Below are 27,370 nucleotides of genomic sequence, written 5' to 3' on the forward strand. Positions count from 1 at the left end.
CATTGGAAATGTTAGGGAGAGGACGTGGCTGGCGTCCCCCCCGCCCATTCATTGTTGAGTTGATGCAAATATTTGTGCTTGCTTATAATAAGAATTTACTTACCGATAATTCTATTTCTCGTAGTCCGTAGTGGATGCTGGGGACTCCGTCAGGACCATGGGGAATAGCGGCTCCGCAGGAGACAGGGCACAAAAAGTAAGCTTTTAGGATCACATGGTGTGTACTGGCTCCTCCCCCGATGACCCTCCTCCAAGCCTCAGTTAGGTACTGTGCCCGGACGAGCGTACACAATAAGGAAGGATATTGAACCCCGGGTAAGACTCATACCAGCCACACCAATCACACCGTATAACTTGTGATCTGAACCCAGTTAACAGTATGACAAACGTAGGAGCCTCTGAACAGACGGCTCACAACAAATAACAACCCGATTTTTTTGTAACAATAACTATGTACAAGTATTGCAGACAATCCGCACTTGGGATGGGCGCCCAGCATCCACTACGGACTACGAGAAATAGAATTATCGGTAAGTAAATTCTTATTTTCTCTAACGTCCTAAGTGGATGCTGGGGACTCCGTCAGGACCATGGGGATTATACCAAAGCTCCCAAACGGGCGGGAGAGTGCGGATGACTCTGCAGCACCGAATGAGAGAACTCAAGGTCCTCCTCAGCCAGGGTATCAAATTTGTAGAATTTTGCAAACGTGTTTGCCCCTGACCAAGTAGCAGCTCGGCAGAGTTGTAATGCCGAGACTCCCCGGGCAACCGCCCAGGATGAGCCCACTTTCCTTGTGGAATGGGCCTTGACAGATTTAGGTTGTGGCAAGCCTGCCACAGAATGTGCAAGTTGAATTGTGCTACAAATCCAACGAGCAATCATCTGTTTAGAAGCAGGAGCACCCATCTTGTTGGGTGCATACAATATAAGCAGTGAGTCAGACTTTCTGACTCCAGCCGTTCTTGAAATATATATTTTCAATGCCCGGACCACGTCCAACAACTTGGAATCCTCCAACTCGTTAGTAGCCGCAGGCACCACAATAGGCTGGTTCAGGTGAAACGCTGACACCACCTTAGGCAGAAAATGAGGACGCGTCCGCAGTTCTGCCCTGTCCGTATGGAAAATCAGATATGGGCTCTTATATGATAAAGCCGCCAATTCTGATACTCTCCTGGCTGAAGCCAGGGCCAGTAGCATGGTTACTTTCCATGTAAGATACTTCATCTCCACCGATTTGAGCGGCTCAAACCAATGGGATTTTAGAAAATCCAAGACTACATTAAGATCCCACGGTGCCACTGGGGGCACAACCGGGGGCTGTATATGTAGTACTCCTTTTACAAAAGTCTGGACTTCAGGAACTGAAGCCAATTCTTTCTGGAAGAAAATCGACAGGGCCGAAATTTGAACCTTAATGGACCCCAATTTGAGGCCCATAGACAATCCTGTTTGCAGGAAATGTAGGAATCGACCCAGTTGAAATTCCTCCGTGGGGGCCTTCCTGGCCTCACACCACGCAACATATTTCCTCCAAATGCGGTGATAATGTTGTGCAGTCACCTCCTTCCTGGCCTTTACCAGTGTAGGAATGACCTCTTCCGGAATGCCTTTTTCCTTTAGAATTCGGCGTTCAACCGCCATGCCGTCAAACGCAGCCGCGGGAAGTCTTGGAATAGACACGGTCCCTGCTGAAGCAGGTCCCGTCTTAGAGGTAGAGGCCACGGATCCTCCGTGAGCATCTCTTGAAGTTCCGGGTACCAAGTTCTTCTTGGCCAATCCGGAGCCACTAGTATCGTTCTTACTCCCTTTTGCCGTATAATTCTCAGTACTTTTGGTATGAGAGGCAGAGGAGGGAACACATACACTGACTGGAACACCCACGGTGTTACCAGAGCGTCCACAGCTATTGCCTGAGGATCTCTTGACCTGGCGCAATACCTGTCCAGTTTTTTGTTGAGGCGGGACGCCATCATATCCACCATTGGTTTTTCCCAACGGTTCACAATCATGTGGAAGACTTCTGGATGAAGTCCCCACTCTCCCGGGTGTAGATCGTGTTTGCTGAGGAAGTCTGCTTCCCAGTTGTCCACTCCCGGAATGAATACTGCTGACAGTGCTATCACATGATCTTCCGCCAAGCGAAGAATCCTTGCAGCTTCTGCCATTGCTGTCCTGCTTCTTGTGCCGCCCTGTCTGTTTACGTGGGCGACTGCCGTGATGTTGTCCGACTGGATCAACACCGGCTGACCCTGAAGCAGGGGTTTTGCCAAACTTAGAGCATTGTAAATCGCTCTTAGCTCCAGTATATTTATGTGAAGAGACATCTCCAGGCTTGACCATACTCCCTGGAAGTTTCTTCCTTGTGTGACCGCTCCCCAGCCTCTCAGACTGGCATCCGTGGTCACCAGGACCCAGTCCTGTATGCCGAATCTGCGGCCCTCTAACAGATGAGCACTCTGCAACCACCACAGAAGAGACACCCTTGTCCGTGGCGATAAGGTTATCTGCTGATGCATCTGCAGATGCGATCCGGACCATTTGTCCAGCAGATCCCACTGAAAAGTTCGTGCGTGGAATCTGCCGAATGGAATCGCTTCGTAAGAAGCCACCTGTCACAACTGAGGGCCTGAGCTGACGGAAGGCAGCCTCAGTTGTAGGGGCTGAGATGTACCGGAACCTGGGAGGTTGTATCAGACCCCTGGACATGTAAGTAACATGAATAATAACTGCCCGAAGGCGTGACCACGACAACTTGGATAAAAGTCAATGATGTTTATTATGACAACTCCGCAACACAGCAGCAGTAAAAGAAAACGTAAAAGTCAGCAAAGAATAAATTCAGTTCCTGGGTACTACAGGATGGCAGGAGCCACAGGGCACTGGTAGTGTGAGATAGTTCTTATGATCTTCTAGATGGAAAGTCCTTACCAGGCCCGACTGTAGCAATGGAGATAACCCAGGATTGTGCCAGCTGGTGTTCCAGGAAAAGCTGGGTTGCTGAAGATAAAACAGCTGCTGTGGATACTGGCTGGAACCAGACTGTTGTTAGCACGGAGTGGATACTGGCTGGAACCAGTTAAATAATAAATGAACTTGGGAGCGATGAAATATGAACTGAAATGTAGAACTTGAGAGCGGAGAAATAATAATACCGGTGGAGAGTGGTAAAGTGTAGAAAGGACACCGTCCCTTTAAGGGAAGCTGTACTCTGCTGGAAGCTGAGCTGGAAGCAGGTAATGTTGTAGCTGGAAACAGATGAATCCACAATGGATTGGAGAGTCAGGCTACACCGCAGGTGGAATGCTGGTGTGGGTCTCTATGGTGGAAGTCTTGAGACAGGAGCTGGAACCTGGAAGACAATCACAGGAGAGAGACAAACAGGAACTAGGTTTGACAACCAAAGCACTGACGCCTTCCTTGCTCAGGCACAGTGTATTTATACCTGCAGCAAGGAAGGGATTGGCTAGGCAATTATGCAGATTATCAATACTGAGAACAGATTGGTGGAAATGATCAGCTGACAGAATCCAAGATGGCTGCGCCCATGCAGACACTTGGAGGGAAGTTTGGTTTGTAATCCATGTGGTAATGAAAACAGTAATGGCGGCGCCGGCCACCGGAGACAGGAGGCGCCAGACTGACAGATGCACATCCAACCACGCGGACACAGCGGAGGCCGCGGCTGACGTAATCGCCACTCAGACACTCTGCATGCAGAAGTTCAGGGACGGCGGCGGAGGCCGCGGGAGACGCCATGCCAGGTGTAATATGGCGTTTACTATGACAGCGTCCCAGAGTGACAGGAGAGGATACAGGAATGTACACATCAGGATAACAGATGGGATCCGGTCCTGGAGCGCTGAGCCAGCCTTAGGAGGCATCTGATGGGTAAGAAATGGCGTCCAGATACCCGGATCGTGACAGCACCCCCCCCTTTAGGAGTGGCCCCAGGACACTTCTTTGGCTTTTGAGGAAACTTGGAATGGAATCTCCGGACCAAGGCAGGAGCATGGACATCAGAAGCATTGGTCCATGAACGTTCCTCAGGACCATAACCCTTCTAGTCAATAAGATATTGTAGTTGACCGTAACGGTGACGTGAGTCCAGGATCTTGGCCACTTCATACTCAACGCCTCGTTGAGTTTGGACTTTCGGAGTTGGAGGAAGTGAGGAATGAAACCGATTCAAGATCAGCGGTTTCAACAGGGAAACATGGAATGTCCTGGGTATTTTTAAGAAGGGAGGCAACTGGAGTCTGTAAGCAACAGGATTGATGACTTGTTCAATCTTGAAAGGACCGATATAGCGAGGTGCAAACTTCATACTGGGAACTCTTAACCTCAAATTCTTCGTGGATAACCATACCCGATCACCCACCTTGAGAGCAGGAACTGCTCGACGCTTCTTATCCGCAAACTTCTTGTACCTGAACGATGCCTTGAGCAGAGCTGATCGTACGCTCTTCCAGATATTGGCAAACTGATGCAAGGTGATATCCACTGCGGGAACAGAAGTTGCTGGAAGCGGTTGGAACTCAGGGACTTTAGGGTGGAATCCAAAGTTAGTGAAGAATGGTGTTGAAGCAGATGAAGAATGATACTGGTTGTTATGACAGAACTCGGCCCAGGGAAGTAATTGAACCCAGTCATCTTGAGAGGAGGACACATAGATGCGGAGGAAGGCCTCCAAGTCCTGATTCACCCTCTCGGTTTGACCATTGGTCTGAGGATGGTAAGCCGTGGAAAACTTTAGCTTGACTTGGAGGACTTGACATAAACTTCGCCAGAATTTGGCTGTGAATTGAACTCCTCGATCTGAGATAATTTCTTCAGGAAGACCGTGGAGTCGGAAGATCTCTTGTATGAATACTTGAGCCAACTTGGAAGCTGACGGAAGACCGGTGAGAGGAATGAAGTGTGCCATCTTGGTGAACCGGTCAACTACCACCCAAATGGTATTGAACTTGTTGCACATGGGTAAGTCTGTAATGAAATCCATCGACAAGTGGGTCCATGGTCGACGGGGAACGGATAGTGGAACCAGTTGCCCCGCAGGCGACTGGCGGGATACTTTATGTTGGGCACACTTTGGGCAAGATGCAATAAACTCCAAGACGTCCTTTTTCAGAGTTGGCCACCAATAGGACCTAGAGATAAACTCCAGGGTTTTTTGGATACCTGTATGTCCGGCAAAACGGGAAGCATGGGCCCAATGCATGAGCTTCTTCCTTAGCATCGGCTTCACAAAACTTTTCCCTGATGGGGGCGTAGAGTCCATCCCTACCGTGGAGAATGCCAACGGATTTATAATAGGATGCTTGTCTGAAGACTCTGACTCATTTTCTTGCTCCCATGAGCGGGAAAGGGCATCGGCCTTGCGATTCTGAGAGCCCGGACAGAACTGGAGTTTAAAGTCGAACCTGGAAAAGAAAAGTGCCCATCTGGCCTGACGAGGGTTGAGACATTGTGCGCCCTTCAGGTATAAAAGGTTCTTGTGGTCTGTAAGTATGGTGATTGAATGAGAAGCTCCCTCCAACAGATACCTCCACTCTTCTAGAGCGAGCTTGATGGCTAGCAACTCCTGGTCGCCAATGGCATAGTTGCGCTCAGCTGGGGAGAACTTCCGGGAGAAGAAACTGCAAGGGTGTAAATGGCCATCTTTAGCCCTCTGAGATAACACCGCTCCAACTCCAACGGAGGAGGCATCCACCTCTAAAATGAAAGGAGAGTCGATGTCAGGCTGTTTCAGAACAGGCGCAGAGATGAACCTTTGTTTTAAAAGATGAAATGCTTGCATGGCTTCTTCAGACCACTTGGACGGGTTAGCACCCTTCTTAGTGAAAGCAGTAATAGGCGCCACAATGGTGGAAAAGTCTCGTATAAACTTTCGGTAATAGTTGGCGAACCCTAAGAACCTCTGGACCCCTTTGAGGGTTAAGGGTACCGGCCAATTTTGGATTGCTTGTAGTTTCTCAGGATCCATCTCTAGTCCGGAACCGGACACAATGTACCCTAGAAACGGAATGGACTTGACTTCAAAGACGCATTTTTCTAATTTGCAATAGAGATGATTGACACGGAGACGGGACAGAACCTCTTTAACCCAAAAACGATGTTCCTCTAAATCGTTGGCAAAAATGAGGATATCGTCTAGATAGACCACGACATGACGGTATAGAATGTCTCTGAAGATCTCATTGACAAAATGCTGGAAGACAGCTGGAGCATTGCTCAATCCGAAGGGCATGACGAGGTACTCATAATGTCCGTCACGGGTGTTAAAGGCGGTCTTCCACTCGTCACCCTCACGGATCCGGATGAGATTGTATGCACCTCGCAAGTCCAGCTTTGTAAAGATGGTAGCTCCGCTAACTCTGTCAAAGAGCTCAGTAATCAGGGGTAAAGGATAACGGTTCTTGATGGTAATGTCGTTCAAACCTCTGTAGTCGATGCACGGCCGCAGACCACCATCTTTCTTTTTTACAAAAAAGAAGCCTGCGCCGGCTGGAGAAGAAGAAGGTCGAATGAACCCCTTTGCTAGGTTCTCTTTAATATATTCCTCCATAGAATGCGTCTCAGGCAGAGACAACGGATAAGTTCGGCCTCGAGGTGGAACCTTCCCTGGAACGAGATCAATCGGACAGTCCCATTCTCTATGAGGAGGAAGGATATCAGCAGAAGCTTTACTGAACACATCCGTGAAATCTTGATATGGAGGAGGTGGAACATCAGACGACCTGGGGGAGGAAGAACAGACAGGCAATACTTTAAACAAACATGTCTCAGCACAGGAGGAACCCCATGCCAGGATTTGCGTAGTCGTCCAATCAATTGTAGGATTGTGAAGACGGAGCCATGGAAGGCCCAGGACCACAGGATGTGTGGCTCTTGGAATCACTAAAAAATAAATAAGTTCGGAATGAAGAACTCCCACTCTCAGACGAACTGGTAGAGTCCTTAAAGAAATAACTGCATCAAAAATTTTGCTGCCATCCACGGCAGTTAAAGAAATGGACGAAGGAAGTCTCTCGGTGGGTAGGGACCACCGTTTAACATAGGCTTCGGTAATAAAGTTCCCAGCTGCTCCGGAATCAAGGAGGGCAATGACGTTCCGATAACGTTGAGCAACTTGAAGCGAGACTGGGAGATTACAATCTTGAGGAGATGGAGAGGAGATCATTACTCCTAGCCGGCCCTCTCCTTGGCGAGCTAGGATTTGGAGTTTCCCGGACGTTTGGGACAGGCATTAATGGTGTGAGACGGAGCTGCACAATAGAGACAGAGAAACTCGGAGAGACGTCTTCGGCGCTCAGCAGGAGTTAAACGGGAACGGCCAAGTTGCATGGGCTCATCTTTAGATGGTGACAGTTGACGAGGAGGAGGAGCAGAAGATTTTGGAGCAGATGATCTTCCACGCTCAGTTGCTCTCTCTCTGAAACGTAAATCAACTTTCGTGCAGAGTGAGATTAGCTCATCTAACTTAGAAGGTAAGTCTCTGGTAGCTAACTCATCTTTAATACGCTCAGATAAGCCATGCCAGAATGCAGCATACAGGGCCTCGTCGTTCCATGCCAGTTCGGATGCCAGGATCTGGAACTGTATCAGATATTGTCCTACAGTACGTGACCCCTGGCGTAAACGGAGAATCTCGGATGAAGCTGAGGTTACCCGGCCTGGCTCGTCGAAGATGCGCCTGAATGTTGACACGAAGGCAGTGTAGGAAGATAGCAGGGTGTCGGACCTCTCCCATAACGGTGATGCCCAATCAAGGGCTGAGCCACTGAGAAGAGAAATAATGTAGGCAATTTTTGTACGGTCACTGGGAAAATTGCCAGGTTGTAGCTCAAACTGAATCTCACACTGGTTGAGAAATCCCCTGCAGAATCTTGGAGATCCGTCAAATTTTGCTGGCGTTGGAAGATGAAGACGTGGAGCAGAAATGGGTAAGGTGGGTGGGGTTATAGCTGGAGTCACTGTGGTTGACGCACCAGACGCGCCTGATCCACGGAGAGTTGTCTGAATCCCATCCAGCCGAGTAGAGAGATCCTGGAGACAGCGGATGATGTGGCCCTGTGCAGCCTCCTGATGTTCTAGTCGGGCTGCCAGTTCTTGCATCGGCCTGGCCGCTTGATCCTGGTCTCCGGCTGGATTCATTAGGTCAGTGCTTACTGTCACAACTGAGGGCCTGAGCTGACGGAAGGCAGCCTCAGTTGTAGGGGCTGAGATGTACCGGAACCTGGGAGGTTGTATCAGACCCCTGGACATGTAAGTAACATGAATAATAACTGCCCGAAGGCGTGACCACGACAACTTGGATAAAAGTCAATGATGTTTATTATGACAACTCCGCAACACAGCAGCAGTAAAAGAAAACGTAAAAGTCAGCAAAGAATAAATACAGTTCCTGGGTACTACAGGATGGCAGGAGCCACAGGGCACTGGTAGTGTGAGATAGTTCTTATGATCTTCTAGATGGAAAGTCCTTACCAGGCCCGACTGTAGCAATGGAGATAACCCAGGATTGTGCCAGCTGGTGTTCCAGGAAAAGCTGGGTTGCTGAAGATAAAACAGCTGCTGTGGATACTGGCTGGAACCAGACTGTTGTTAGCACGGAGTGGATACTGGCTGGAACCAGTTAAATAATAAATGAACTTGGGAGCGATGAAATATGAACTGAAATGTAGAACTTGAGAGCGGAGAAATAATAATACCGGTGGAGAGTGGTAAAGTGTAGAAAGGACACCGGCCCTTTAAGGGAAGCTGTACTCTGCTGGAAGCTGAGCTGGAAGCAGGTAATGTTGTAGCTGGAAACAGATGAATCCACAATGGATTGGAGAGTCAGGCTACACCGCAGGTGGAATGCTGGTGCGGGTCTCTATGGTGGAAGTCTTGAGACAGGAGCTGGAACCTGGAAGACAATCACAGGAGAGAGACAAACAGGAACTAGGTTTGACAACCAAAGCACTGACGCCTTCCTTGCTCAGGCACAGTGTATTTATACCTGCAGCAAGGAAGGGATTGGCTAGGCAATTATGCAGATTATCAATACTGAGAACAGATTGGTGGAAATGATCAGCTGACAGAATCCAAGATGGCTGCGCCCATGCAGACACTTGGAGGGAAGTTTGGTTTGTAATCCATGTGGTAATGAAAACAGTAATGGCGGCGCCGGCCACCGGAGACAGGAGGCGCCAGGCTGACAGATGCACATCCAACCACGCGGACACAGCGGAGGCCGCGGCTGACGTAATCGCCACTCAGACACTCTGCATGCAGAAGTTCAGGGACGGCGGCGGAGGCCGCGGGAGACGCCATGCCAGGTGTAATATGGCGTTTACTATGACAGCGTCCCAGAGTGACAGGAGAGGATACAGGAATGTACACATCAGGATAACAGATGGGATCCGATCCTGGAGCGCTGAGCCAGCCTTAGGAGGCATCTGATGGGTAAGAAATGGCGTCCAGATACCCGGATCGTGACACCACCATCTTTCCCAGGACTCTTGTGCATTGATGCACAGACACTGTCCCTGGTTTTAGGAGGTTCCTGACAAGTTCGGATAACTCCCTGGCTTTCTCCTCCGGAAGAAACACCTTTTTCTGAACCGTGTCCAGAATCATTCCCAGGAACAGCAGACGTGTCGTCGGGGTCAACTGAGATTTTGGAAAATTCAGAATCCACCCATGTTGTTGCAGCACTAGTTGGGTTAGTGCTACTCCGTCTTCCAGCTGTTCTCTGGATCTTGCCCTTATCAGGAGATCGTCCAAGTAAGGGATAATTAATACGCCTCTTCTTCGTAGAAGGATCATCATTTCGGCCATTACCTTGGTAAAGACCCGAGGTGCCGTGGACAATCCAAACGGCAGCGTCTGAAACTGATAATGACAGTTTTGCACCACGAACCTGAGGTACCCTTGATGTGAAGGGCAAATTGGGACATGCAGGTAAGCGTCCTTTATGTCCAGGGACACCATAAAGTCCCCTTCTTCCAGATTCGCTATCACTGCTCTGAGTGACTCCATCTTGAACTTGAATTTTTGTATGTACAGGTTCAAAGATTTGAGATTTAGAATAGGTCTTACCGAGCCGTCCGGCTTCGGTACCACAAATAGCGTGGAGTAATACCCCTTTTCCTGTTGTAGGAGGGGTACCTTGACTATCACCTGCTGAGCAAACAGCTTGTGAATGGCTTCCAATACCGTCGCCCTGTCCGAGGGAGACGTTGGCAAAGCAGACATTAGGAACCGGCGAGGGGGAGACTTCTCGAATTCCAACCTGTAACCCTGAGATACTACCTGTAGAATCCAGGGGTCCACCTGTGAGCAAGCCCACTGTGCGCTGAAATTCTTGAGTCGACCCCCCACCGTTCCTGAGTCCGCTTGTAAGGCCCCAGCGTCATGCTGAGGGCTTTGCAGAACCCTGGGAGGGCTTCTGTTCCTGGGCAGGGGCTGCTTGCTGCCCTCTCTTACCCCTTCCTCTGCCCCGAGGCAGATATGACTGTCCTTTTGTCCGCTTGTTCCTATAGGAACGAAAGGACTGCGGCTGAAAAGACGGTGTCTTTTTCTGTTGGGAGGGGGTCTGAGGTAAAAAAGTGGATTTTCCGGCAGTTGCCGTAGCCACCAGATCCGATAGACCGACGCCAAATAATTCCTCCCCTTTATACGGCAATACTTCCATATGTCGTTTGGAATCCGCATCACCTGACCACTGTCGCGTCCATAAACTCCTTCTGGCAGATATGGACATCGCATTTACTCTCGATGCCAGAGTGCAAATATCTCTCTGCGCATCTCGCATATAAAGGAAAGCATCCTTTAATTGCTCTATAGTCAATAAAATACTGTCCCTATCCAGGGTATCAATATTTTCAGTCAGGGAATCCAACCAGACGACCCCAGCACTGCACATCCAGGCTGAGGCGATGGCTGGTCGCAGTATAACACCAGTATGAGTGTATATACTTTTCAGGGTAGTTTCCAGCCTCCTATCAGCTGGATCCTTGAGGGCGGCCGTATCAGGAGACGGTAACGCCACTTGTTTCGATAAGCGTGTGAGCGCCTTATCCACCCTAGGGGGTGTTTCCCAGCGCGCCCTAACCTCTGGCGGGAAAGGGTATAATGCTAATAACTTTTTTGAAATTAGCATTTTTCTATCTGGGTTAACCCACGCTTCATCACATACATCATTTAATTCCTCTGATTCAGGAAAAACTACAGGTAGTTTTTTCACCCCCCACATAATACCCCTTTTTGTGGTACTTGTAGTATCAGAGATATGCAAAGCCTCCTTCATTGCCGTGATCATATAACGTGTGGCCCTACTTGAAAATACGTTTGTTTCATCACCGTCGACACTAGATTCAGTGTCTGTGTCTGGGTCGACCGACTGAGGTAAAGGGCGCTTTACAGCCCCTGACGGTGTCTGAGATGCCTGGGCAGGTACTAACTGGTTTGCCGGCCGTCTCATGTCGTCAACTGATTTTTGTAATGTGCTGACATTATCACGTAATTCCATAAACAAAGCCATCCATTCCGGTGTCGACTCCCTGGGGGGTGACATCACCATTATCGGCAATTGCTCTGCCTCCACGCCAACATCGTCCTCATACATGTCGACACACACGTACCGACACACAGCAGACACACAGGGAATGCTCTTATCGAAGACAGGACCCCACTAGCCCTTTGGGGAGACAGAGGGAGAGTTTGCCAGCACACACCCAAGCGCTATAATATATATGGGAACAACCCTATATAAGTGTTGTTCCTTATAGCCGCTTAAATATATAAAAATATCGCCAAAATATGCCCCCCCTCTCTGTTTTACCCTGTTTCTGTAGTGCAGTGCAGGGGAGAGTCCTGGGAGCCTTCCTCACAGCGGAGCTGAGCAGGAAAATGGCGCTGTGTGCTGAGGAGAATAAGCCCCGCCCCCTATTCCGGCGGGCTTTTCTCCCGGAGTTTTAGACATTTGGCATGGGTTAAATACATACATATAGCCTTAATGGCTATATGTGATGTATTCTTTTGCCATAAAAGGTATTATATATTGCTGCCCAGGGCGCCCCCAGCAGCGCCCTGCACCCTCCGTGACCGTCTGGTGTGAAGTGTGTGACAACAATGGCGCACAGCTGCAGTGCTGTGCGCTACCTTCATGAAGACTGAAGAGCCTTCTGCCGCCTGTTTCCGGACCTTCAATCTTCAGCATCTGTAAGGGGGGTCGGCGGCGCGGCTCCGGGACGAACCCCAGGGTGAGACCTGTGTTCCGACTCCCTCTGGAGCTAATGGTGTCCAGTAGCCTAAGAATCCAATCCATCCTGCACGCAGGTGAGTTGAAATTCTCTCCCCTAAGTCCCTCGATGCAGTGAGCCTGTTGCCAGCAGGACTCACTGAAAATAAAAAACCTAAAAAACTTTTTCTAAGCAGCTCTTTAGGAGAGCCACCTAGATTGCACCCTGCTCGGACGGGCACAAAAACCTAACTGAGGCTTGGAGGAGGGTCATAGGGGGAGGAGCCAGTACACACCATGTGATCCTAAAAGCTTACTTTTTGTGCCCTGTCTCCTGCGGAGCCGCTATTCCCCATGGTCCTGACGGAGTCCCCAGCATCCACTTAGGACGTTAGAGAAATCATTGTGGAGACTGGGGAGCAGCTTTATATTAATATAGGAGGAGTACAGTGCAGAGTTTTACCACCAGTTTTATCCGTTCTCTGCCTGAAAAAAACGCTCCTTATCTGTGCTCAGTGTGCTGCATATATCTGTGCTCACACTGCTTAATTGTGGGGACTGGGGAGCAGCTGTATTATATAGCAGGAGTACAGTGCAGAGTTTTGCTGACAGTGACCACCAGTATACGTTGTCTGCCTGAAAAACACTCCATATCTGTGCTCAGTGTGCTGCATATATCTGGGCTCACACTGCTTAATTGTGAGGACTGGGGACCACCAGTATAATATTATATAGGAGGAGTACAGTGCAGAGTTTGGCTGACCAGTGACCACCAGTATATAATATAATGCATTACGGTACAGTAGGCCACTGCTGTACCTACCTCTGTGTCGTCAAGTATACTATCCATCTAGATTCTATACCTGTGGTGCATTTTAGTTTTGCAGTTTGCTGACACAGTGACCACCAGTATACTATATATAGCAGTACGGTACGGAAGGCCACTGCTGTACCTACCTCTGTGTCGTCAAGTATACTATCCATCTACATTCTATACCTGTGGTGCATTTTAGTTTTGCAGTTTGCTGACACAGTGACCACCAGTATATATAGCAGTATGGTACGGAAGGCCACTGCTGTACCTACCTCTGTGTTGTCAAGTATACTATCCATCTACATTCTATACCTGTGGTGCATTTTAGTTTTGCAGTTTGCTGACACAGTGACCACCAGTATATATAGCAGTACGGTACGGAAGGCCACTGCTGTACCTACCTCTGTGTCGTCAAGTATACTATCCATCTACATTCTATACCTGTGGGGCATTTCAGTTGTGCAGTTTGCTGACACAGTGACCACCAGTATATATAGCAGTACGGTACGGAAGGCCACTGCTGTACCTACCTCTGTGTAGTCATTAAGTATACTATCCATCTACATTCTATACCTGTGGTGCATTTTAGTTTTGCAGTTTGCTGACACAGTGACCACCAGTATATATAGCAGTACGGTACAGTAGGCCACTGCTGTACCTACCTCTGTGTCGTCAAGTATACTATCCATCTAGATTCTACACCTGTGGTGCATTTTAGTTTTGCAGTTTGCTGACACAGTGACCACCAGTATATATAGCAGTACGGTACGGAAGGCCACTACTGTACCTACCTCTGTGTCGTCAAGTATACTATCCATCTACATTCTATACCTGTGGTGCATTTCAGTTGTGCAGTTTGCTGACACAGTGACCACCAGTATATATAGCAGTACGGTACGGAAGGCCACTGCTGTACCTACCTCTGTGTCGTCAAGTATACTATCCATCTACATTCTATACCTGTGGTGCATTTTAGTTTTGCAGTTTGCTGACACAGTGACCACCAGTATATATAGCAGTACGGTACGGAAGGCCACTGCTGTACCTACCTCTGTGTCGTCAAGTATACTATCCATCTACATTCTATACCTGTGGTGCATTTTAGTTTTGCAGTTTGCTGACACAGTGACCACCAGTATATATAGCAGTACGGTACGGAAGGCCACTGCTGTACCTACCTCTGTGTCGTCAAGTATACTATCCATCTACATTCTATACCTGTGGGGCATTTCAGTTGAGCAGTTTGCTGACACAGTGACCACCAGTATATATAGCAGTACGGTACGGAAGGCCACTGCTGTACCTACCTCTGTGTAGTCATTAAGTATACTATCCATCTACATTCTATACCTGTGGTGCATTTTAGTTTTGCAGTTTGCTGACACAGTGACCACCAGTATATATAGCAGTACGGTACGGAAGGCCACTACTGTACCTACCTCTGTGTCGTCAAGTATACTATCCATCTACATTCTATACCTGTGGTGCATTTCAGTTGTGCAGTTTGCTGACACAGTGACCACCAGTATATATAGCAGTACGGTACGGAAGGCCACTGCTGTACCTACCTCTGTGTCATCAAGTATACTATCCAGCTACATTCTATACCTGTGGTGCATTTCAGTTGTGCAGTTTGCTGACACAGTGACCACCAGTATATATAGCAGTACGGTACGGAAGGCCACTGCTGTACCTACCTCTGTGTCGTCAAGTATACTATCCATCTATATTCTATACCTGTGGTGCATTTTAGTTTTGCAGTTTGCTGACACAGTGACCACCAGCGACCCTGGTGCGCCTCCTTCTTCCTTGCATCATGTGCTGTTTTTGAAGTGCCATCCTGCCTGACACTGCAGTGCCACTCCCAGATGGGCCAGGCGCCCGCGCCGGCCACCTGCGCCGCCCAGCCCAGCCACCCAGCGACCTCGGTGCAAATTCTAGGACTAAAAATAATATCCCTCGATGCAGTGAGCCTGTTGCCAGCAGGTCTCACTGAACATAAAAAACCTAAAACTAAACTTTTCACTAAGCAGCTCAGGAGAGCCACCTAGTGTGCACCCTTCTCGTTCGGGCACAAAAATCTAACAGAGGCTTGGAGGAGGGTCATGGGGGGAGGAGCCAGTGCACACCAGGTAGTTCTAAAGCTTTACTTTTGTGCCCAGTCTCCTGCGGAGCTGCTATTCCCCATGGTCCTTACGGAGTCCCCAGCATCCACTAGGACGTCAGAGAAATTAGGTTTGTGGGAAACTTCTGTGCGGAATAGAGGGATATTAAAAGTGCCATCCAACGACACTGGCCTATTCTCCTTACAGACCACGACTTAGAGCAGGGGTGGCCAACCAGTCAGAGACAAAGAGCCAAGAAATCTTGTTAGGTACATGAAAGAGCCGACTTCGAGCCGAAGGCGCACTTGCAAAAATGGGGTGTGACCTTGTGCCTGCTAGGCCACGCCTCTGGTATAAAATACATTGAAAAAGTCAGATCCAACATAAAATACAATGAAAAAGCCACTTCTACATCAAATAATTGAAAAAGCCAGAACCGCATAAAATATATTGAAAAAGCCAGATTCACATAATACACTTTAGTTCCCCCATGTGTCACTCCAGCCAGCACCCGCCTGTGTCACTCCAGCCAGCACCCTCCTGTGTCACTCCAGCCAGCACCCGCCTGTGTCACTCCAGCCAGCTCCCCCATGTGTCACTCCAGCCAGCACCCGCCTGTGTCACTCCAGCCAGCACCCGCCTGTGTCACTCCAGCCAGCACCCGCCTGTGTCACTCCAGCCAGCTCCCCCGTGTGTGTTTGGCTCCCTCAGTTCTCAGTCTACGTAGTGCTGCTGCATGTCTGGCTGGAGTGCAGCGGTTTACAGATCTCTTGTGGTCACGTGACTTTGAGTGTTGGGAGCCACATTTGAATAAAGAAAGAGCCGCATGTGGCTCAAGAGCCACGCGTTGGCCACCACTGACTTAGAGGAAGCATTAAACAATCAGGTATCCATGAGCTGGAGGAGATCTCCGAATCTCAAGGACAAGCTAGTCAGGAGCCACTATCAGGAGAACCCACCAAGGAAACCAGTGATTAATGGCAGCTTCCTGTGTGGGGCTTGCAAGTCATGCAAATACATCTTACAAACAGACAGAATAACGGATACGTTTGGAGCAACAAATCGCATCAGAGAATACTTCAACTGTAGAACAACAAATGTCATCTATTGCATTACCTGTCCCTGCAATATACATTATGTGGGGATGACATCAAGGATGTTAAAACAACATGCATTGGAACATATCGGTACAATTAGGAATGTGGAATCTGATCTAAGGAAATTTAAGCCACTTACATTAGACATTTCCACTAGAGAAAATCATAATTCCTACAAAGATTTGAGGATTTTTGGTCTGGAGAAGATGTACCTGGGACTGAGAGGTGGCGATATAAACAAAGAACTGTTGAAAAAAGAAAGTTCATGGATCTTCAAATTGGGATCATTATCTCCAAAAGGACTAAACGAAAACATCAACTATAGTGTTTTTCTGCCAAGATAAAATCCTGTCCAGCGCATGAGAGATGTGTGACAATCCCCACACATATTAATCAATATACAAAATAGTTGGTATTTTCATTTAATAATGATACACAGAATGTACATTATCAATTCATTATGTGGACTAATTTTCCTTCATCTACTTAATTATTTCATACAATTTCTCATTAACTTTCTAATTTCAACTACACCAATTCATACATATGAATCAATATAAATACTAGTTAACATTGTTAATTTCATTAAAAATCACGTGCAGCATGTACATAATCAGTTAATTATGCATCTATTTTATCAATTCATAATTTATTACTCTCATGAATTGATAGCTTCCAACTCCGCCAACCTTATATTAACTCGTCATTGTCTTAATTTACCAATCTTGTTCCTTATCAGCTATATATCAAATTTGAGACTCTTGTACGATTACATTTACAACCCACAATCCATTGGGAAATTTGAAACATCAATGGATCAATACCAATTGATTGATAAGGAGATTTCCAACTCTGTAATTAATATACACTGGCAAATGGCAGTGGAATAATTTCTATCCCACAATCACTATATTTGGACTAAGTGGATGAAAAATACTCTCATTATTATTATTATTATTATTATTATTATTATTATTATTATTATCTATAAAACACCTCCTTATTTTCTTATCTTCATGTTTATTATTAACCAAGTCAATTGTGCAACGTCACACTAGTGTCTAAAAACTTGGTTACAACAGACATTTATGAGTTAATAACAAAGTATACCAGAGAACGGATTATGCCCCATTAAGTGACAATACCTATTGGCAGCCAAAACTGTCAATCTGAAACAAAGTAAAATGGCACTGGCTAATGGCCGCTTAAACGATTGAGCTGGGGAAACCCCTGTAGGTACCATGGTGAACAAGCCCGACCTTGGGTGAAACGTACGTTTGTATCATCGTTAACGTCATTCCAATATCACATCCGGGAATCCTGTGCAGCGCATACAGACCCGGAGTTACAGGCACTGAGAGAGAAGCTCCCGTCCGGAGCTCATTACAAGGTAGCATACACCGATACTCCTATGAGGTATTTCAAGCATTCTCTCATTGGGAAAGACCGTGGATGCTGCCCTGCAATGACCGCGGGTTATCAGAGCGGTCAGCCTCAACAATCCCCAACAGCAGAAACACTACTTGTCTATTTTTCTAACTAGCACCATCCAATTAACTCTCTCTCCTCTCATTCACTGTGAGAACACATGGGAAGGCAGAAGAAGTTAATGGATCAACGGTTCTAGCTTTATACTATATGACCTCTGTTTATTACCCGTCACTTGCTGGAAGCACATCAATGTTGTATTCACAAACCTTTGCTTAATGACTGCTGGCTGCTCTACAGTGTTGCACTTATAATTGTATCATAGAACACATTTTTGATGCTGGCTGGTAGTGTTACAACGTTGTACTTCAGGAATACAGCACGCGGTCATGTGTCTGAAGTTATTGAATTAACGGTTCTGGCTTTATACTATCTAACCAATGCTTATTACTTGTTATTTGCTGGAAGCATTACTTTGCTGTACTCACAAACAACTTCTGTTTAATGATTGCTGGCTACCCTACAATGTTGCACTTATAAATGTATCATAGAACACAAAATTGATACTGGCTGGCAGTGTTACAACGTTGCACTTTAGAAAAGCAGCACGTGGTCATATGTCTAAAGACCTGGCAGGAACAAAAGTTTTCTTTCTTTATTGGGTAAACTAAGAAATTTACTTTCATTTGAGTTAAACATACCTATAAGAATAAGGAATATTACAGGTCCTTTAATGTATGTCTCTCTCTGGAAAATGTGCCCGCCACAAAATGAATGGTGACAATTATTGTAGGTATAGAAACCTTTGTATTTAGGTACCATATACTTCACCCATTTAGCTATATTACAACATGGCTAATTAAGCTTTGTCCTAGACCAATTATACTAGTATAAATTAGATTTAAGTAATTTTTTTAGGAATTAATACACTTGCATATGTAGGAATTATTTTATGTGAATCCTTTTTAAAGTATACCAATTAAAAGTTAATTTTTACTGTAAATATAATTAAGTATGCCCTCAAAAAGAGGTGAATTCTCTTTTTCTTTCCTGTCCTATATGGGAAAGACCCTCTCCCTTTGATGTAATTATTAATTTCCTCAGGGGAGCACCACCAACACTGCAAATTGTGGGGATTACCTATTTGACACATATGTTAATAGTTGGTACACGTAACATATAACCACAATTATCGGTGGTGCAGGATCACCCAAAAACGTTCCAAACATATATAACAAAGCACATCTTACAGTTTAAGAAACCATTGATTTAAAATTTTTCCTGTCTACTGTAGGACCTAATAGTATTACAGTTATTATCAGCAAAAAGACACATTCAAAGAACCCAGTTGGTTTTGGTGGTAATCTAAATACATTTTCTTTAATAACTGTGGTTTCTTTATCCTTAATATTTCTTGTGAACAAACTGGGGGCAAGTTTTTGTTTTAAGGTATTCGCTTTCATTAAAACAACTACATTCTTCCCTGTCAATGATGTTTCAAGAAGCTTATTTGGTTTCAGAATTGCAGAATTCTTAGTAATTATATTCCTGATATCTCTTGCTGCTGTGTTGAATTGAGTGATAAAGGTCACTGATCTATCTTCAACTGATGGATCTAACCTGGGCCTCACTTTATCCTTCTTAGCATGTATCAAGGAGGTCCGCAATTGAAGTTGGGTCTCTTTAAGTGCTTTGTCCAAAATATATGTCAGATATCTTTGCCTCCCAAAACAGCATACATGGTTTCAGCTTCACTGTTAAAAATATCAACAGTGGAACAATTACGATGTAGCCGTAAAAACTGTCCCTTCGGTATATTTGTTTTCCAGAGTTTAAAGTAACTACTCGCAAAGTGTAGATAGTTATTAGTCTACATCTTTAATATAGATGGTATAATTTTTATTGTCATGAATGGTAACAGTAATATCCAAAAAGCTGATGGTCTCCTTACTTAAATTACCCGTAAATTTCAAACCTACTGTATTATGATTCAAATGATATGTGAGTTGTGAAATGGATGAAATATCCCCATCTCAAATAAAAAACAAATCATCAATATATCTCCCATAGAGGACCAGGCTCGCCCCAAGGCCGCACCCCAAATATGATGTTCTTCAAACCACCCAAAAAAAAAAAAGTTGGCAAAACTCGGGGCAAACCTGGTCCCCATGGCGGTTCAACTGTAAATAAAATTGTGAATCCAAAGAAAAATTATTGTGCTCCAAAATAAACCTTATAGCTGACAAAAGAAAAGTGCGAAATGAGTAATCCATCTCTGTATCATGATATAAATAATGATTTATAGCTAGAAGACCCAATTTGTGGGTTTTGTTCATGTATAATGACTCAACATCACAGGTTAATAGTGTATAACTATCTTTCCAGATAATTACATCTAGTTTACTAAAAAAAATGTGTAGTGTCCTTGATGTGAGAGGGAAGTACTTGTACATATTTTTGTAGATATGCATCTACAATAGCAGACAAATTTGAAGTTAGGGACCCTACCCCCGAAATTATGGGGCATCTAGGTGGGGAAAATAAAGATTTATGCACCTTTGGCAGATGGTAGTACACAGAGATAATAGGAAATTTAATCCATAGAAATGAAAATGTATCTTTATCAATATTACCTTGAACTAAAGCTAAGTCAAGTAGTATTTCAAATTCGCTCTAATATACAGTATGCTTGGTGGATCTGTAATCAATTTCTTATAGTAGAATGCATCATTGAATTGTCTATGTGCTTCAAAGAGATAATCCTCAAGGTCCTGAACAATTACACCACCACCTTTATGGGCTTGTTTAATAATGATTTCCTTGTTATTCATAAGCCTTTTCAGAGCTACTCTTTCAGACCTTGAGAGATTACCTCTTAAATTCAAGGTATCATGTCTCGTACAAAGTGTTCTAAATTCTCTCATCGTGGTAGCATAAAAACCCCCTGCTGAAGAGACTTCTATGTTGTAGCGGATAGAACTCAGATGGTCGTCTAAATTTCTGAAGGTCTATCGTATTAATATCATAGATTTTGCTGTAGTTCGTTCCATTCTTCTTCCGTACACTTTCTTTGAAAAGCGACTCCAAAATACCTAAAGATTCAACATCACGTTTATCCAAACAAATTTTTTTATAAAATATCTTTTCCTACTTAGGGTTCGCACAAATCTATTTAAGTCCACAAAAAGTGTAAAAAGATTTGGTTTATCCTCCGGGGCAAATTTTAGATCCTTATTAAGCAATGAAATCTCATTTGGTGTAAGTTTTTTTTAAAAAATAGATTGAATACAGTTTTCACATTCAAAACTTTTTTATACTTTTTGTGGGAATTTTTAATTCCTCCCCTACAGCCCCTGACCCTTCTTCTCTTCTTCTTTTTGGGGTGAGTGTTGATTTTGGATTTACCCATGAATTGTTTAATGGATCCCTGGGTGAGTGGTGTCTCCTCTCTAAAAAATTAACCGGAGAACATTTTTCTTGAATCTCCCCTTTCTAAGTTGGGGTCTGGTTATTTACATTTAATGGCTCATATCTATTTCTCTGTTGAAACCTCCTCCATGAATCCCTACTTTGAGATCTTTGTTTATAAATTTTTCTGTGTTTTTTTTTGAGAATAATTACTGTTACCATTATTAAACTGTCTTCATGTGTCCCATGTGTCTCTCTGTGAGCCTAATCTCCCTCTATTACCAGTATAAAAGTTAGTAGGGCGTCCTGGAGAGACACACTTAGGAGGCCTTTTTATTGAGGGTGTTCTCTCTTACCTATTAGAAGTACGTACCTGATCTCTATTATAATCCTCTCTATCTCGGTTGAGTTTCTTATCTTTTAATTAGATAAGAGTTTTTTCAAATTCTTGTACTTTTTTATTAACTCTTAGATCCTTCCTCTCAAAATCTGGATGTTTAGAATAAATTATTAATGCTTCTTGTGTCTTTTCTATAGCAGTCTGGATGGCTTTCACTTTCTGTTCTCTATGCTTAATCAGAAGTTTCATGAGACTACGGGAACAATTATCCCGAGTCCCATTCCATTCTGTTAGAAAGACCACATCGTCTTTAAAGGAACAGGAGTTAAACAACCTCAGACCCCTGGGTATAATGTCTATATCAAGATATTTTTGCAATGTGACTTGATCTCACCAGTGTCTGGTCTCTGTATGTCATAATTGTTCCACTGATGATATTTTTAATAGTCAAGCACAAACCATGTATGCTGCTTTTGTGAGGCAAGGATTGTGATGTTAGTTTATTAGAATGCCTAATATTTGTAGACACTCCCTTACTAATCTGTTTAAGCCTGAATCTTCAGTGATGGTCCCTAGGACCAGGGGGATGCTGGGAAGTGGGTGGTCCAGTGTGCAGTGTGTCTGGACTTGGTGATGGAATAAACAGCACAGCAGTGAACTCACATGTCTCTGTGTCCTGATGACTGGATTTACAAACATGAACAAAACATGGTGTCAAAAGAAGTTTAACTTGGACTGCTAGTGTTCTCAGAGTGTGAAAGAATCCTGCAGCAGTCTGTAAGGCTGTGATACTCAGTGTCTGCAAAGCCTGCCGTGTGCTCCTCTCTTCAAACAGTGAGTAACCATGGATAAACTGGCTCCTCCAACCGGCATGCTGATGTCTGGTAACTTATCTTAAAACTGGAAAAAATTTAAGCAAAGGTTTAATATATATCTTGCTGCATGTGGAGCTGATACAGAGGCTGACAAAAAGAAGGCATCCATTTTCTTCCATGTGATAGGAGAGGATGTGCTGGACATTTATAATAGTTTTCAGTTTGCTGAGGGTCAGAATATGGTGCTATCTTCTATAATGCAAAAGTTTGAAGATTACTTGTGCCAAGGAAAAATGTGACATATGAAAGATATAAGTTTTTCACATGTGATCAGAAGTCTGTAATGTGGATTTGATCAGTATGTTACAGAGCTGCAATCACTCAGTAAAACCTGTGAGTTTGGTGCTTTAAAGGATTCACTGATTAGAGATCGTATTGTCTGTGGACTACCTGATAATGGATTCAGAGAAAAATTGCTGAGAGAGCAAGACCTAACACTAGAAAAGGCAGTGACTATGTGCAGATCTGCAGAAATAACTAAATTTCAAGCCAAAAAAGTTACACAAGGAAGTTGATGCTGCTGTCCATGTAGTGCAGAAAACAGAGCCAAGAAACCCCCCATTCTCAAGAATGAAGCAGTCTAAGCCACAGTCTAATAATGAAATGTGTAGTAGATGTGGAAATGCTCGCAATCGTAAGATGTGCCCTGCTTATGGTAAAACCTGCATGAAATGTGGTAGACTTAATCACTTTGCCAAATGCTGTAAAATGAAAAGTGAAATCAAAGTGCATGCTATTAAACAAACAGAGGAATTCTTTGTGGATTGAATTGAACTTTGCAGTGCAGATAAGAATGGATTGTCCCTTTAACTGGGAACAAGATTGTCATTCCCTTTAAGCTTGATACTGGCGCGCAGGTGAATTTAATATCATTTCAAGGCTATAAGACTTTTAGAGTAAAACCTAAAATTCACCATCCATAGTGAACATGGAATGCCCTAACAACAAAGACGACGTCAGAAGATTCCTAGGAATGATTACTTACTTAGGAACATTTATTTCTCAACTCTCGGAATGAACAGCCTCTCTTAGATGGTTGTTGGACAAAGATAATGAGTGGATGTGGTCACATGAACAAGAAGAAAGTTGACAAATCTGTGTAAGCCTGAATCTTCAGTGATGGTCCCTAGGACCAGGGGGATGCTGAGAAGTGGGTGGTCCAGAGTGCAGTGTGTCTGGAGTTGGAGATGGAATAAACAGCACAGCAGTGAACTCACATGTCTCTGTGTCCTGATGACTGGATTTACAAACATATGAACAAAACAAGGATATCCAACATATATTTTGGATAAAGCACTTAAAGAGACCCAACTTCAATCGAGGACCTCCTTCATACATGCTAGGAAGGATAAAGTGTGGCCCAGGTTGGATCCATCAGTTGAAGATAGATCAGTGACCTTTATCACTCAATTCAACACAGCAGCATGAGATATCAGGAATATAATTAGAATTAGAATAAGAATTCTGAAATCAGATAAGCTTCTTGAAACATCATTGACAGGGAAGAATTTAGTTGTTTTCAGGAAAGCGAAAAACTTAAAACAAAAACTTGCCTCCAGTTTGTTCACAAGAAATATTAAGGATAAAGAAACCACAGTTATTGAAGAAAATGTATTTAGATTACCATCAAAACCAACTAGGTTCTTTAAATGTGGAAGAGATAAGTGTACAACTTGTCTTTTTGCTGATAATAAGTGTAATACTATTAGGTTCTATAGTAGACAGGAAGAATTTAAAACCAATGGTGTCTTAAACTGTAAGATGTGCTTTGTTATATATGTGATCCCGTGTTGATGTGGCTTACAATAAGTAGGTCAAACGATCCGTTCCGTACATGAAAGATTTATGGAACATAGAAGGAACATCATGAAGAATCTCAAAACATATAGTTTATTGAATCATGTTTTTGTGTGTCAAAAGGGTAACCTTTAGTGGTCTTACTGTAAGAGCTATTGAACAAGTGAAATCAACCCCAAGAGGGGGGGACTGATACAGATGGCTTTGCAGACTCGAAGCCTTCTGAATTTTTCAATTACATACCCCGAGTCCTCATGGTCTTAATGACACTGTGGAACTAAATACCATTAACATTAGAGCAATTAATCCAGGTATATTAGGCCTATGATACCTTGAGGGTTGACACTCTCAGTCCAAGGAGGCCACATTCTCATGTATCTAGTTCTACAGGGTCTTAGAAACAAATTACTTTAGAGTCCTTAGTGGTTGATCCGCAATTAGGTCGGGTGTTCATATGGGTTACAACAGGGTAGGATTGAGGTTGGATCTGTGGTCCCTGTGGGTTATCACCGATGGTGACTGTACATCCATCACCAATCTCCCCATATTAAGTTATTATTTAGCATGTGGATTGGTTTGATATCTGTGCAATTCAAATGTCCTCGGCGAGACATTTATATACATGTGCATATATACATTTATGTATATATATTTGTATGTTGTATATGTATATGTTCAGAACTAAAGTGCATATGTGCATTTATATATTCATATTTATATTTTTTACTTTTTTTTTAATATATATTTACCTCTATGAAATTTTTAAGTAATTTCAATGTAATCTTGTTGCTACGGGCAACACACGAATTCAAGTATTGGTCTTTCTGTGAAATTTGCTCCCTATGCTACAACCAGGATGTTTTACAAATGTGTTAATTATTGATGCTGCTGTCTTCTCCAAATATATATGTCCTTTACATTAATACAGAGTATTTATATATATATATATATATATATATATATATTTTCTTGATATTGATTGATTTTTTTATATTTTTTTACATTTATTTTTAAACGTATATTTCTAAACTTATATGTACTGCTATAAATATATCTGCTTAGAAATGTCCAAATAGTGACTATAGAGTATATAATATATACATTGATACTGTTGGAATGTCAAACAGAACGTTCATTATTTTTGTGTGCATACTCTTAAACTAGCTGGTTCAATGTATGTTAACTCAGGTGGGTTTAATTATTAGGTTAATTGGCTACCTGTCCCTATAAGAAGGAATATCGGACAGGAAATTACCATCTTGTTCCTCTAAAGAAACGACCAGGCTTTTATGGTTGAGAAACGTGTCAGGATACAGGGTTTGCTATCTCAATCATCCCTACCACATATACGGAATTTACCAATACCGCTGAGTGGTCCAAGCCCTTTCACCTGAAGCCGCCTGCACCGGCTTTTTTGCTACACGGAGGCCGCGGCTACATGGGACGCTGGTGGTGACGGATGCCGGCAGATATTCAGAGCTCCAGATGGAGTCGTCTTACAGGTATACAGGCCACCTTAACAATCTGATTTGGAGCCGTCCGCCCAAGTCGCCCCACAATGGGAGCGGTGTTTATTTTAATATTGCTGGCCAGCATACAGTTCCATCACAGACTGCACTTTAAATTTGACTTTCTAGCCACCTCAATTACGGCATTTCAAATAAGCTTTATACCATTATGTGGAGACTGTGTTACAAAGTCAGATCAGTATAACAAGTGATTACGTTCCAGAATAATGACCTATAGTGCAGTTTTATTATGAACATTGGATTCTAGGTACTGGAAAAAGAATCTCTTAATTGGTGTCTAAATCTGAAGGCACATTGGTGGTCATTCCGAGTTGATCGCTCGCTAGCAGTTTTTAGCAGCCATGCAAACGCTAGGCTGCCGTCCACTGGGGAGTGTATTTTAGCTTAGCAGAAGTGCGAACGTCTGTGCAGCCGAGCTCTGCAAAAACAGTTTGTGCAGTTTCAAAGTAGCTCAGAACTTACTCAGCGCTTGCGATCACTTCAGCCGGATTTGACGTCATACACCCACCCAGCGAACGCCCAGCCACGCCTGCATTTTTTCAGACACACCTGCGTTTTTCCAAACACTCCCTGAAAACGGTCAGTTGACACCCAAAAACGCCCCCTTCCTGTCTATCACTCTGCGGCCGTCAGTGCGACTTAATTCTTCGCTAGAGCCTGTGCAAAAACACATCGTTCGTTGTACCCATACGTCGCGCGTGTGCATTGTGCGGCATATGCATGTGCAGAAATGCCATTTTTTGCCCTGATCGCTCCGCTGCGAAAATCGGCAGCGAGTGATCAACTCGGAATGACCCCCATTGTTAATTCAATATACAAAGAAAACACACCAATAAGACTGTGACTTTTTTTATTTCATTACAAGTTTTCCAATATCATTGAAAACATTCTTTCTCTATTTCGAAGCATTGTTGCATTATAGGCTGGGTGTTCTGATACAAACCGGTATATGTTTTTTCAAAAAAAAATATGTGAATTGATATTTTAAGGGGATATTGATACCAATATTAATTAAGATTAAGTAATTAAAAACTAAAAATGAAATAAAAAAAAGTTAAAAGTCTGTTTGCGCTCTCTATGCTCTCTTTTGTGTTTGTTTCTGTATACCTGTCCAGTGTTGCCCTGGAAACATGAAAGGTGGCATGGCCGCCCGGATAAAAACATTTGTTCTTTCCGAAGAACTGCCACAATGTAGGGAGCTCAGAGTTATCGAGAACATCTCTACACTTCTCACAGTTAATGTGACCATGCATAACAACTAGTGGACCCATTCCAAAGCAGATGAAACAGCCCCACAGCATAATGCCACCACCTCCATGCTTTACTGTAGGTACTTTGCACTCTGGCATCAGATGTTCTTCTGGCAATCGCCAAACACGTCTATGTGATCTAAAAAGCATAACCCGTGACTCAGGGGCAGATTTATTAAGCTCGGTGAAGTGATAAAGTGGAAGGTGATAAAGGACCAGCCAACCAGCTTCTCTAATTTTTCAAACCCAGCCTGTGACATGGCAGTTAGGATCTGATTGGCTGGTACTTTATTACCTTCCACTTTATCACGTCACCGAGCTTAATAAATCTGCCCCATAATAACATTCGCCGCCATTGTTCCACTGTCCATTTTTTGCACTCTTTACACCATTGTAAGTGCCGGGCTGCATTCTCCTTTATGATTAGAGGTTTATGAGCAGTTGCTCGCCCATAATATCAAAGTCCCTACAAAGTCTTCTTATCCAAACCGGCAC

This window comes from Pseudophryne corroboree, chromosome 4, assembly GCF_028390025.1.
Source record: "Pseudophryne corroboree isolate aPseCor3 chromosome 4, aPseCor3.hap2, whole genome shotgun sequence".
Classification (NCBI taxonomy): domain Eukaryota; kingdom Metazoa; phylum Chordata; class Amphibia; order Anura; family Myobatrachidae; genus Pseudophryne; species Pseudophryne corroboree.